The sequence below is a fragment of the Chaetodon trifascialis genome, chromosome 13, assembly GCF_039877785.1.
Source record: "Chaetodon trifascialis isolate fChaTrf1 chromosome 13, fChaTrf1.hap1, whole genome shotgun sequence".
Taxonomy (NCBI): Eukaryota; Metazoa; Chordata; class Actinopteri; order Chaetodontiformes; family Chaetodontidae; genus Chaetodon; species Chaetodon trifascialis.
Genome location: NC_092068.1, coordinates 5,032,448 through 5,047,950, shown reverse-complemented (window position 1 = coordinate 5,047,950; position 15,503 = coordinate 5,032,448).

Here is a 15,503-nt window from a genome sequence, read left to right as displayed (position 1 = left end):
TATTGTGTATGTTGTGTATTTTATAGTAAAGCTATTGAAAAAAATTGGGGTTGAATACCTCTATGGGTGCCAAGGTGTTTTTCAATTTAGATTTTTTTTCCCTCTTGTTTTGCTTTAGCTTCCTTAAAACAAAAAAGGGAGAGAAAACTATGTGAAGGGGAACAGTTGCCATTATACATCTTATCTGGTCCTTTTATAACAGGAAACATATTCCACTGACTAGCCAAATACAAATTGGCTGATGTTTGTGTAGTCTACAAATACATCCTACCCCCTTCAGAATCAGAAAGCCTTTATTAGTCCCCCGGAGGGGAAATTTCATAAACTTTCTTTTCTCTGTTGTACATTTCAGTATTAACTGAAATGTACAACAGAGAAAAGAAATAATCTTTACAAGCCTCCTAATCATACTAGTGGCATATCAGTTTACATACAGAAAAGGTTTTACTTATATGAAAGTATGCATAACTAGAAATAAATACGGGCAAATATACTTGAATTCTTTTTAGTTGTTGATTTACTATTTAAGATATGCTCCTCCAAGAGTGCTACCATTGTAATGTGATGTCAGAAAACTGATTTACGATGGATTCACAATGGATTCAAGACACTTTTTCTCCAAGTTTCCGAGTCAGAACTGTAATTTGACTGATTTTGGAAAATCCTGAATTCCAAGATGCCTGGAGATCAGCACTCTACTGCCACAAAAGTTTGTGATGATTAGATTTCTGAATTTGCTTGATAGATTACATTATTCAATCACAAGAACATTGGTTTAATAACTGTAAAATCATAGTAAATTGTTAGACCAAACAGTTAAGGTCAAGCTGACTGAATATTTTCGCCAGGCTAACAGTTATCAAATCCCACATGTTAACTACAGAGACAGCAAGGTATTCTGATCACATTGGGCATTTAACACCAGAATATTTTAACTACAGCAAGCTTATATTTGATGTGGGTAAGTTAATCGGTGCTCTGAACCTACTAATTCTATGAGCCATTCTATACAGACTTTATATCATCAAAGCACGGTGAGCACAGGTGTTGCTAATAATATCATGTTCTGCACATAATAAACAAAAGAGAGTACAAGTCCAACCTACATTGCGCTCTCCTGTAGTACTGCAAAAGTACTATTTACCATGTGTGTAGTATCTTCCTCTACATACAAAGCTAGTCCTGTGTGTTTGTCTTGGCCAGGTAGTGATAGTCTGTGTTAACTTGTTATTATAGGCTTGCTTACATATATTAATGGTCCAAACAGATAAACGGCCCCAGTTTGGATCATATAGTATGTGTATGAGTGTGGAGTGTCCCCAGTAGTATGGATAGGTTATTATGTATTAGTGTTAAAGCCGTCCAAACACATGAGTGTCCCCAGTTTGGATCATATAGTATGTGTATGAGTGTGGAGTGTCCCCAGTAGTATGGATAGGTTATTATGTATTAGTGTTAAAGCCGTCCAAACACATGAGTGTCCCCAGTTTGGATCATATAGTATGTGTATGAGTGTGGAGTGTCCCCAGTAGTATGGATAGGATTATGTATCAGTGTTAAAGCAGTCCAAACACATGAGTGTAGGGCTGGGCCGATAGAACAATAGCGATATGTCTCGCGATAGACACGCCATCAATATCAATATAAAATGCGTTCGATAAAACATTCGATAATTTTTTTTTCTTCGTCGGAAGAAACCTGAAGTTTTGAAGCAAGGTTAGTTGCATGAACAAAGGCACTCGCTCTCAGGTAACCGAGCAACGTAGGGAGTAATCGCTAATCAGTGAGAGAGACACGCTAACACGCCAATCATGTAACATTATCAAGTTCGGTTGCGCCGTGTCGTTGTCACGTGTTTGTTGCTCCGCAAGGAGTGAGATGAGAAATAGAAAGTGAGCGCTGCAGTGAGCGAAGAAACTGTCGATAAAACAGGGAAAGTCAGCTCGCCAGTACGGAGTTTTTTGGATTTTATAAGTTGGACCGTAGTCAGACCAATGTGGTCTGTAACTTATGCAAGACTTTCGTCCCCACTAAGACCGGTAATACCACAAACTTGTTTAACCACCTTAGCCGCGCTCACTCTTTGGAGCACAAACGTCCAACAACCGCAGCACCACCACACAAGCAGCTGACCGCCATGCAGAGGTATCTGCTTCAGTGCCTGATGACAAATCATCTAAAAGGCACGAAGACGTAACGGAGGCAGCGGCATATCATATAGCTAAAGACACGCTTCACTGAGCTCTGAGGAGAAGCCAGGTTATAAACAGCTCTTATAATAAAAATATAACTGAATAGTTCATGTATGTTTAGAGTAAGAAGAGTGACTGAAGTTGTTCTTATGTCTAGGCTGGTTTTATAGTTCAGTCAGTGTTACTGTGCTGTCATCATGTTTGTTTGTTTGTTTGTTTGTTTGTATGTTACTGATGTCAAGTCTACCTCAGTTTCTGCTGTGTTTACAAAACACTGCACATATCTGAAAACATTTTATTCACCAGAAGGTGAATCAGCTTGTGAACTTTCTGCACTAAACCTGCAGGAAAAAGTTCTCAGGTTTCTCTGTTTACATTTTTACTCTTTTTTTGCATTTATTATTTGAGTGTTTTCCATGGTTGTGTTGACATTTCCTTTCCTTTCTGCCTTGATAGCTGAGGGGATTATAATCAGAGGAAGGTTCAATTTAAAATAAAAATGTTTAAACTGAATGTATTTTTCTCCCGGTCCTTATTTTAAACAGGTCATAAAAAATATCAATAATTATCGATATCGACCAATACAAAACACTTATATCGTGATAGAGTTTTCAGCCATATCGCCCAGCCCTACATGAGTGTCCCCAGTTTGGATCATATAGTATGTGTATGAGTGTGGAGTGTCCCCAGTAGTATGGATAGGATTATGTATCAGTGTTAAAGCAGTCCAAACACATGAGTGTCCCCAGTTTGGATCATATAGTATGTGTATGAGTGTGGAGTGTCCCCAGTAGTATGGATAGGTTATTATGTGTTAGTGTTAAAGCCGTCCAAACACATGAATGTCCCCACGAAAACACACAACAGAAGTTACGATTTACTATTTTCTAATTTTATTCTAATTCTATTCTTGTAAGGAGCACTGCAACAAAAACAATTTCCCCTCTGGGATAAATAAAGGATTTCTGATTCTGGTGTCTAAATATGAGGTCCTTGGATGGTAAATCCTCGGCCTCCTCCTCATCCTCCTCAAAGCAATGATGTACTCCATCTTTGTAGATAACGTTAAGCATTACAATGATAACATTTGTATTTGGAATGAAATGACGTGGGTAATAGCGGACAATGATCATCATTTACGTTTTTTTCCGTGTGTCTGTCTCTCTCTGTCTCTCAGAGCTCTGAGATAGATGCAGTATATCTGCTCTGTAGGACACCACGGCTGTTTCTAGTTGGCACAGCGACGTTAATCGATTAGTTCGCATCCCTGTTTCACCTGTGTACATTCGGTCAGGGCGAGTGAACATTACGTGTGCCCAACGTGCGTGCGATGTGGTCAGATGAGATACTGATCAAAATATCTACATTTAGGTCTGACTGTATGTGCTGACTTAAATAGCTGCATTGAATCGTGGCTGTTGCTAATTATTGATCGCAGTGTGCATTCGATGACTGACCGAGCACTGCTGAAAACACCGTTAAAACCATGCTGCCGCCTTGTTGACGGTGTGATATATGGCGACATCAACCACATTTTCAGTGGATAGCCATTATCACCTAGCAGCCACCCATCCAGAGGGGTGCCCCCCTGAAAGACTGCAGGGATGCTAGAACCGGGGAAAGTGGCATACACGTTTGTCACCAGGCAATTTGAGTCACAGATCACCAGACATCTCTGTTTCACCTGTGTACATTCGGTCAGGTTGAGTGACCATTACGCATGCCGAACGCGCTTTCGATGTGGTCAGGTGAGATACCGATCAAAATATAGAAATTTAGGTCTGACTGTATGTGCTGACTCAGATAGTTGCATTGAATTGCGGCTGTTGCTAATTATTGATCGCAGTGAAATGCCAGACACTGTGGAAACCTGACTGTGAGGTGAGCGAATGACTCCACTTATGCTGCTGGCGCACAGAGTTGACCAGGTCTGAGGTGGTGAGCTTTCAGCGCACTTTTACGCTGCCGGCGCAGACCAAAATGGTCAAAAATTCCAATCCGCCGGCTCATTATGGCGACACCTCCCCCCTACTGCACCGCAACGCCCATCCTGGCGCACCTCTGAACGCCTGGGTTTACCAAAATACCAAGTGCGCCTGCCTGCGCCGGTCGAAAATACTACTGCGCCGATGGCGCAGCCTGCGCTGCGCCGGTGGCGGAGTCGAAAATAGAGCCCTGTGTCTCTTTCTGTTTCCATTTTTTTTTGTAATAATTGATCTTTTTGTTAATAAAAGATCAGTGAAGCTGCAACAAACGTGATTCTCTTCAGACTTTATTCCCTGTGTTCTGCACCTGTGTGTGGGTCCCATTCTCATTGGTTGGAACATTTACTTGTAATATATTCAACTGTCCTCACATGTTTTGTGTTAATTCAGTTAGTATTGACATAATTTCAAGAATCTCCAACCTCCAAATCAAATGACTCCCCTAAATGGGGGACTAGACACATCTCAAGGTGTGGAATCTCTGCCTTGGAAGAAACGACCCCAAAGATGACTTCTATCAGAGTTTGTGTATAGCCCAAGTCCCCAAAGGTTGCTAAAATATCATTTGTCCCCAATCTCAAGGTAAAAAATCATACTGGAAAAAAGAAGCTTTAATCAAAAAAAACAAGTGATTTTTGTATTGTGGGCATCCTTCCACATCTGAAAATGATGGCATCTTCTCTCTAAACCATGACAGAACAGCAAAAATGTGGGTGTCCCCAAAAGTGGCGTGTTTTTCCATTCGACCCCAAAGGTGGTCTAAGTACGTATGTGTGTGTGTGTGTGTGTGAGAGAGAGAGAGAGAGAGAGAGAGAGAGAGAGAGAGAGAGAGAGAGAGAGAGAGAGAGAGAGAGCATGCAGCTTGCAGCGCCCGGCGGTGGTGGCCCGTTATTGAGCCTTTGAGAGGCGAAGCGGCTGATAAATTCAAACTCTTTGTGTAATTGTCTTTCGCATCTGAATACAAATCCCTGCTGCTTATGATTCATCATATTTATTTTTTTATTTCCTCGGGCAACATCTTTTATTAGTTGTGCACTCAGCGGCAAGATTTAATTTCTGCAGGAGGGGACAACAGCGTCGGCTTGATGATTATTATTGAGAATGTGATACTACAGAGGCTGAAATAAAATCTATAGTGCATTAAAGTGACAGATTAGGAGGGGCGGAGGGTTCATTTACAAGTGTTAAGACATCAGCGGCTAATGCCCTGCAACGCCAAATAGCAATCCACCCTGGTCCCTGTTCTGTAGGAGTATGTTTGAGGAGAACAGCATGAGGGAGTGTATGAAGAGTGTGTGTGGCCACAGGAAAGTGTATGTGTTACAGTTAACAGGAAGCCTCTAGTGGAGATATCTGAACATTGCTACAAGAGAGGGAGCTTTGCATGTCACCGTGCCAGAAAGTGAGAGCTGGCCTGAGATCTTAGAATTACTCAACAACATGAAACAGTTGCATTATCTCCCCTATTGGCTCAATAAGGAAAACATATTGTAGAATATGAACGACTTGATGGACATTTTTTTTGCATTTGGGTGACATTTCTCAGTAAAGAAACCACAGACCTACAAGAGACATGGCATCATTCCATTTTCATACAGTGTCTTAAAGGCTCAGCTCAGTGGGAAAAGAAAAAAAAAAGAAAGAAAAGTGAGGTAAACACCGCAGTTTTTATTGGAGCTACACTGTTCATGAGGAAGTCTGTGGATCATTGGGAGAAGGGACACTGTTTCTGAAAAAAGATATTTTGGTCAATTTATTAAAATTATGAATTTTTCAATGCTGTAGGCATCACAAATGAAATTCCATTTTCCTCCATGTACGAGGTGCAAAGGCACTGATATGTCAAAATCTAAGGCCGTATTTCCAAATGAACATTTCTTCTTCTTCATGTTAGGCCTGTCACATTTTCACTCAAGTTGAAAAATGATCAACTCACATGGATGCAAGTTTTTTTGTGTTTGGCCCCAGTCACAAGTGTCCATTGACTAAAATTAGCTTTGCTTTCAATAGGACAGTTGTTTTCTGACGTAGCTGCCGTGCTACACACATGGAAGTTGTGTTGAAGTACAGAACAGCTTTGTTTGCAGCCTTTTTTTAATGTACCTTGTTGAAACGGTTTTAAGACAACAGTGATGCCCGAGTTGGCAAGACTAATCAGCATTGCTGTCCAGTATCTGCGCTGGAAGCATCTCTTAATCCTCTTGTGGAGTAGAATAGTAAACAGCCCCGAGCTGAGACTTAAATCGAGTGTGATTGGCTCTCGCTAGATTGTTGTTCACATTGCGTCAGAGTATATTTGCATAAAGCTGATCTTTTCTCAACTTTTGCTCGGTGTCTTTGTAGTTTTGTAGTGGGTAGCGCCATGCTACAGCGCCAGGTCCCATTCACAATGAATCATGAGTCTTTAAAGACAATAGTGAATATTTCTGACTATGAAACAAAGGTTACATTAAAAAATAAAAGAAAATTCGTATTAAGAGTATAATCTGCTTCATCAGGACTTCTGCTCAGAGCCCAGAACTGTCAGCACATTTTGATGGGTCCGAAACACAGTGTCAGAAAAAGCTGTTTGAAGTTGAAATAAAATCCACTGTCCATCATTTACCAGCCATAACACATATTGGGAATTGATTTTGCTATCGCAAATAAAACAACTTGAAAACCATTGCAGGTACTTGGGGATCTGGTGAACAAGAATATGGTTCAGTTTGCTGATAACAATTTCATAAGATTTTTTAGATACTTTTAAAAATCTGCTTTTGTAGAAAAGATATTGCTATGACTTTAGCAAGTCTACAATGCTGATAGACTTCTGAGCCATCTGCAGACCCCACTTTGTTGGATAGTTCATAAAGTGGACATTCAATAATCAAAGAGTGTATACCTCAGCATGGTGGGTAAGTTCAACTCACAAGGTCAATCCTATCCCTTCTTTTAGCACAAGAGTTTTCTCCAGTCATCAGTATTTTTTTAGTTGCTTTGTAAAGACGTATTAGGAAGCCTAATACCACAACTTTGAGTGCCATTTAGGAGAACTCCTACTGGCAACATAACAATTTCTATGATTACGGCTCCTTGGCAGTTCTTTTCTTGATGTTGGACATTTTTAAACGCTTGCTAAAATTGATAACATTTGTGATACGTACATAAGTACATGGTAGCATGATAACCTACCAACATCCTAACTTCCTGTATGTAATGCCACATTTCCACTAGCGCGGCTCGACTCGACTCTACTCTACTCGGTTGTTTTGTGTTTCCATTAGGGATAGTACCTGGTACCCGGTACTATTTTTAGTGCCTGCTCTGGCGAGGTTCCAAGCAAGTAGAAGCGATACTATATGTGTGATGTCAACAGCCCGTCGGCCACTGATTGGCCAGAGAGTGTCGTCACTGGTCTGCGACGTCCAACACCGAAAAAACAATCCCGCCCCCTCCATTGTAACGCCGGGCTACAGCAACCGCTGACTTTATTCTTTATTCTCACTCGAGGGAAATAGCTGCTCATAAAATATCACCGTGGTCCGTCGACAAGGTCCAGACTTTTCTGGGTTTGGTGGCAGATGAAAGAATATAACATTGCCTAGATGTCCTCCATTGTTTGTCGGCTCTGTTTGCGTCGCGTCAAATTGACGTCATGGCAGTTTTGCGCAGCCGTGGTATGACGACCCCGCCTACGTTGAGGAGGTACTATGAAGTACTCAATTGTAATGGAAACTCAACCAAACCAAGTAGAGTAGAGTAGAACCGAGTCGAGTAGAGCTGGAACTGTGTAATGGAAATGCGCCATAAGTGAAAAATAGAACAGTAATCTGTACACACACACAAAAAGAACTCACTTTGGTCATTAAAGCCTGCTGCATTAGTGTTTGAAACTTGTTAAAAATGATGACAATGGATGCACATCCTCAATAACGACTGACTAACAATGGAGACACAAGTAGAGGAAGATGAAATTAGTTCTAATGATATAATGACCGGTCTCTTTAGAGCTGACATGTTGAGTCACTCTGTGACCGGTCAAGTCGCATCGATTTTCATCAGGGGTAGAAACCCGATCTATGCTTGGGCGTCTTTAACCGACTCATCTCTCTCTCAGATGCCCCCAGATATTTATGTCTACTGTCTGATTCTGCCGAGCGGGGTTTAATCAGATCCAGAGAGAGCTCCATCAGTATTCAAGCCAGCTGCTGGGAAGAAAAGAGAGATAAAGTGAGCTAAGACAGAGAGGAGGAGAATAGAGAAAGACTGAGCCACAAAAGACAGAGGGCAGAGGCACACGATTAGGCCACAGCAGAACGTGTTACGACACTGCGTTGGGATGACAAACCATGTACTGTATCTCCAAACAGATTATAAGACTGAGGGAAAGTCTTGCAAGTCTTTTTGAAACTTCAGAAACAGCAGGTCCTGGATGCTCGGCAAACTGGCAGAGGTTTTTGACGAACTTCTCTTTCTGGGGAGCTGACACACTAGCCAGCTGGGAACATGCTAATGCTGGTCAGTCACAAAGCTAACTGTCAGTGTCAGCAAACATTCTAGCTAGGACAGGCGATAAGCCACACAGTTCATTCAGGAGAAACATGGTATTACCAACAACTCTGTCTCACAACTGTCTGAAAACCATGCCAAACCATTTTTGGTCACAAAAGTTGAACTGGAAACAAAACATTTGTGTAAACTTACTTTCATTCCACTGGTGTGAATTCATTTTGCTCTAAAATGTTTCTGATTAAAATCCTGCTGTGACTGGCCATAGATTTGGATTACAAATGTATTTCCACTACGCACAAATTTTACAATTACAGGTAAAAAAAAAAACAAAAAAAAACAAAAACAAAACCATAACATCTTGCTTCAAACTGGGTAAAAACTGAATGTTTTTTAGATGTCTAGGTTCTCCTTTATGTAACACTGGTTTCATCAGCATTGCAACAACTATGTATTCACTGTGAAGCAGGTCCTGACTACAATTTCAACAGTGATTGGAAATGGGCATAACCTATATAACCAAAAACCTTATAAAGCCGTAAAAAAAAGTCTTCAAATTTAGCACAAATTTCACTTTTGATCTGGAAATCAACAAATCAGAGCTTGTTCGCCTGTCATGAGTGGTGTTGCCTTGTCATCGCTGTCACAGCAGCACCACATTATAACAGAAGCTCTTAAAAAAAACTCTTGAAAAAAATTACTCACCAACTATGAGGCCTGCTGTGTGTCTAAGAGGACTCCTCCCTCTAATTGTTGACATTGTTTCTTGCAGGAAGGACGAAGAATCATTTTCCAGTGGCCTCAAAGTGGCTATGGATTAGCTTGGATTTTCCAAAATCATTTAATTGCTTTTAGCCATATTTGTGTGACTGTACTGGCAAATTGAAATAGGAAAACACATGTCCTTTATCCAAAATCCCTGGTCTGAACTGTCACCAAACACATCACCATGAAATCCTTTAAAAGAGAAATATGTAATAATTGACCTCAGTGAGCAGTATTAGATGCAGTTCTCCTTTATATATTTATATGTATGTATGTATGTATGTATGTATGTATGTATGTACTGTATGTACTGTATGTATGTGTATGTATTCTAAAATTAGATACTACAAACTTTTCACTGGTTTAAAATACAGATTAAAAAATAATGCATATCCAGATCTGTGCAGAGCAAACAAAGGAGTGAGGATATTCAGCGACATGTCTTCAGGTGATATCTTGGCACAATGAAATTTTGTCTGTTTTTCTCCCCTCTACATTTGGCACTTGTCAAATTATGGAGACAAAGGTCAGAATCCTAACAAGCTGATTTTTCAGTTAAGTACTAATAAGTATCAGTGCCAACAATTTTTCTTCCACAATGTGATATCTGCCTGGTGAAGGAAAAAAAATTCAAACTGTCAAGGCATCACTTTTAACACGTCTGAAAATTACAGGACATGAACTTCATGCTTCTGCTCTCTCATTTCCCCTCCTTCATCGGGACCATTCAGCTGCCACCTGATCTGCAGTCATCCGGAGTGTAATTGTGCAATCTGATTGTGATTTCTTTACCATGTTCCTCCATGCTCCGCTTTCCCAGTGAACCCTCACTGACCCATATCAAATCTGCAGGTCAGTCAGTCTTTCGGATAACTCCCTAGCGGTAAAGTCTTGTTTCACAAATCTGCTCGATATATATTTCAGCTGATTCTGTGCACGCAGGATGGGTCTGGGTGGAGGAATGGACTAGATGATACGAAACATTAATCGAGGGGCTACCTCCATCGCGTATATTGGGACTGTAAATATTGGTATGCTGCATGTCTAATTTCCCACCTCTTTTTTCCTCAGTTGCCACCTGATTCATGGTCCCCCACGGCAGAGTAGGAGTAGACAGTGTGAGCTGCTATTATGTGGAACCCACGGTGCATTAACAACAGCAGCAGGCGTCGGCTCTCAGATCTGATCACACTAAATCAGACAAATGTGGACAAGAGGTGAGGGGAGAGAGAGGAGGGAAGGGAGGGATGGTCTGGAGGGATCTGGGAGGGATGAGCTGACTGCCAATGTCTAATCGTGACACGTACGCTAGTTGCAGGGACTAAATAAAAGTATCACAATGGTAAAATACACACACGCACACACACATGCACATCATACGAGTCCTTTGTCTTTGCTAGACATCAACGCCAAGTTCACATGTCCCTTCCTGGAGGCATCTGTTTCACATATTGCAGTCAACACCTCGTCTCATTTACTTCCAGAGAGAGAGCTGACATAATCAGAAATCAGTATGTGAGCCCCCACTGTCCCTGAAGACCCCAGCTCTCAGATCTTCTTTTGTCATTTCTGGGGCTGTGAAGCCACTGGGCCCGAGGAGGTCACAGAGCTCAGGCCTCATCAGCAGGGCTAATGTGATTGTGACAGAAAAAATTGCCAGTGTAGCCTGGCACTAGCCTGCTGACAAGGTGCATATTAATGGCGAGCGCCCACAAAGCCAGCTTTGGCTTGCAGAGGAAGGGCACACTGAGGGTAGGGAGGGCTCAGCAGCGTACATGCTCCAGCCAACACTGATACAATGGACATAAAAAAAATTCTCTCAGAATGAAAAATAGGTTTCTGCTTTTACTTACGACACTATTGTCATTTAATGAGCAAGTGGCTGGAAAAATACGATCAGTCAGTTACTTTCTAAAAAGTGATGACATTCCTGATTACTCAGCAGTATTTCATCTGTACTCTGTCAGTCCTTAGGTGCCTTCCACTAACTAAAGCCTTCATGAGTGAATATTTTGTGTTCGAAATGTGTAAACATACAAGGTTTACATAATGGTTTAAATATAACATGTCACGTTGCATGGCCAATGTGCGAGCAAACTATTTCCTATTTAGACCAAGCAGTTATGGAGCAAAAGACTTTTACTTTTTTCACTATCTTTTTAGAATATGCACAGTAGTTATGATCATTTTATATCAAAGGTCAAGCATATTTTTTAATTATGTCATAGATCATAACTCAAAAAGTTGCACACACCCTTTCCCTATGGTAGTGGCTTGTTGTAAAAGTTGCAGGATGAAATCAGTTCAAAACAGCTGGTCGGCATGCACACAGCACTCACTCATATGCACATCAGTGCCAGAGGAGACGTAGGCTACATCTTAATGATATGTTGCTGAAGGCATTAGTAGAGCATCAATCTCTTTTTCAAATGTGTGAATTCATTATACACGCCTAATTGCATTTATAATATAAGCATACTCTGCTTTGCAAGGTAGGCTAGTCGGCTAGTACCAGCTTAAGTTAGGAGCCATCCATCAGTCTGGTTCTGGCCTTCTGGCTCACTAGCTAATCATGACCCCACCTCTCTAGTTATATCAGTGTGTGTAGGTGTGGTACTTCGGCGACTGGTGATGATGGCTCTTTGAAGGAGACTGAGCAGTTTGGAAAATTGGTTACCACTGCTCAGTCTCAGCTTTTATTGGCAATGGAGCAGACACTGTGAGGTCAGCACAATCTCATCTGTACATATGCTGCTTCCTATGCAGCTATTACCTTGATGGCAGGTTCCTTTCATCTGTGGCTTTATTATCTATGCTCTCTAAATTAATCTGCATTGTGGCTACAGTCTTTTTATGGGAATTTATGCCCCTTATTTTTTATTTATTTTTGTGTGTGTGTGTGTGTGTGTGTGTGTGTGTGTGTGTGTGTGTGTGTGTGTGTGTGTGTGTGTGTGAGTGAAGCAGACAGGCTTCAGCTCTTTTTCCGGAAAAGTGGCAGCAGTATAGAAGCTAGTGTAGAAGTGGGTGAATAAGTGTCACTTTCAGGAACCAAAACAGTGCAAATAATTGACATGAAAGTCTCTAATATACTGCATTTAGTATAGAGTGGGAGATTGCTGTGCCACAAAAACTGATTTAGTGAAGTTTTACAATTATTCCTCCAAACCTTGAATAGTCAAATTGTGTCATTCCCCTCCCCCCACCCCCACCTCCAGGGAAGGATGCCCCATGCCCCCCTCTGAACAAAAAACAGGCGATTCCTGAATGTAGGTGTTAGAACTGGCTAATGTTAGCAAGTGACCCAAGAACACACAACATGCAGGTAAGACAGCTTTAGAGTTACCAGAAGGCATATTCCTCCTCTTGCAGCAGAGGTGGCCCAAAAGATAGATTTAACTTGCATTAGTTTGATAGTGCTTGTCATTTGAATTAGTCTGAGCAGATGGCAGTCTTTAAATGTAAACCTAGACAAAATAAAAGTGTCAAAGTGGGCTTAGCTGTATTCACTAGCCACTCCATCCCTGAATGGGGCAGACTAATGATGAACGCAGCCTAGCACTGCATCTTCAACTGAGAAGTGAGCATACTAATGGCTAGTGTAGCTTAGCGTAACCCCTTAGCCCAACAGTGAAGCATACTAATGTCGCTGAAGCCAAATGCGGCCCTGCTGCATCAAAGAGCATACTAATTACCACGGCTGCCCTTCTCCGTGACCTTGGCAGGTCACTTAGCAGTGTGATCAGTCCCTGACTCCTAATAAAGACACTTTAACAGGGTGGACCACAAGGCCAGAGAGCTTTTTTTTTCTCTCTCTCCCTCAATCACTTTCTATTCGTTTTCACAGTGTGTTCTTGGTTTAAGAGCCGCCCAGCATATGCTTGTAAAAAGCAGAAACAGGTTTCATGTAATCATACACAAATACATATGCAACAATAAATAAACATGTGCATCCCTATAATGCTTTGTCATTTATGTCCAAAAGCCTCCTTTTTATGGATCAAACGTGTTTTTCGTTGGAAGGAATCTAAACTTCCCCATTTAGATGAGGGAAGCTACAAAGCCTGTTGCCTCAGAGAACTGGTCCAGGGGATATAGGGGCCAACAAGGGTATTAAATATCTTTCCACAAGCTCACAGTCAGTGTCGAGCCACAACACTCTGAATGTTGTCTTAGAGAATTTTTCTCCTTGACTAGAGTAAAATCTGCCAGAAACACTGAGTAACTTTCTGGCACACCAACACAGTGAAATTTTAAGATACTGAATATAAGCAAAGTATTGGATACCAGCATCTTCAGTACAAAACTATCAGTATCAATTGGCATGACAGCACTGCTTTGTGCACAGCAATGAACACAGTATCAAAATACAAAATGAAGGCCTGCACATACATCAAGTTCATTATTGACCTTGGAAACTGTCAAGGTGGTGAGGCAGCAGGGGAAGGACCCAAATGCAGAGCACGAGCAGAACATCGGTTCATGGGTTTGTTATAGCAGTGAGGATGCAAGAGCTACAAGCAGGCAGATGCTGGTTCCAGGCTAAAGGTTTCTGTTTTCCAGTGCAGGTAGGCAGGTGAGCAGGTAGACAGGAAAGTACAGGTGGCTCAAAAGCAAGAACATATGGCCAGAAAATGTACGAAAATTAACAATCTGACACTGACTGGGGAAGAAAGGCTGGCAAAGTGGTGCAGAGCTTATGAGTAAAGTGGGCACAGGTGTGTAGATGGGAGGGGATGTCAGGTGACTGCAGGGAAGGAGGGAGCGACTAGAAGTGGGAGGGAGACTGGAGGAAAAGTTCGAGGGCATCTGGTGGACAGCTCGAGGATGGCAGGAGCTGGAGAGACGTGCGTGGGCTCAGTGATGAGCAGGGGTTGGAGGCAGGGACAGAGAGAGCGATGCAGAGACTGTGGCTGAAGGGGGGGCTGAGGACTGAGATGGAATTTGTGACAGAAATGCAGTGTGAGCAAAAATATCTAAACTTACTGATGAGTTTAAGGGAGTTTCCTCATCAGATGCAAGATTTCATTGTATTCTAACCTCCACAAAGGTTTGCATAATTAATTTGCATGAATAAAAGTCCTGTTTTTAAACTCTTACGTAATTATGTTATCAGTTAAAAGTATTATCAGCAAAATGCATCAGGCTTGCAGGAAAGTGCCCAGAATGTTGTATTCTGATATATTTAGGGTGTGAAGCGAATTGCTGGTCTAAGAAGTGCTAATTCTAACTTCATATACTGGTGGGAAGTTAAATGTACAACAGATCCGCCATATTTTAAAAACTGATGATTACTCTGAAAAGTAACAGGTAATTATAGCTGTTAAATTAATGTAGGGGGTCAAAAGTACATTTTCTTCTTAAATATTGTGAAGTAAAATTCTGATTTTCAGCTGCCAATATTTATCATCATTTCAGTTTCACACCTTCCACTGATTGTAGTTAATGGCAGGTCAACCTTTCCATTTTGGTCAATATGGCATATGTTTCCTGATTGGTTGATGTCTCTGTATGTCCATGTAATGTACACGTATTAACTCTTTTAGACGAGTCTCATCAGAAAGTGTGTGTGCTGTTCCTTTAAACAGGACATCAAAAATGTCTTTTTCATCCATCTCAGTCATCTCTCGCACCATTTCCATGTTTTCCTTCTCTCCTCGGCTTTACCGTGCCATACACACACATACAATCACACACATTCTCTGTCCTTCTACCTTGATCCCTCTCCATTTCCATCCATCCCTCCGCACCTCTTCCCCTCCACCCCTCCATCTATCCCTCTCTCTAGTGGTGCTGGATACACAGGTAGTGAAGCAGCAGGCGGTATGATGGTGGATAATTACCTAGTGTTTGGAACTCCCCAGGAGTCTGGGCCTTCCGGGGGGTTGTGGGGAGGATGGGAGGGGGTAGTGGTTGTGGGGGGGTTGGAGGGGACAGTGACAAGCCTGGCTGTATTTATAATGCACTCTGCTAACACCACACTCCAACACTTAGCTAGTGGAAATGTGGGCCCAAATAAATGGGCTTTTGTTGCCACCTGAGAGGGAAACCTAAGAAGATGCACTTTTCATCC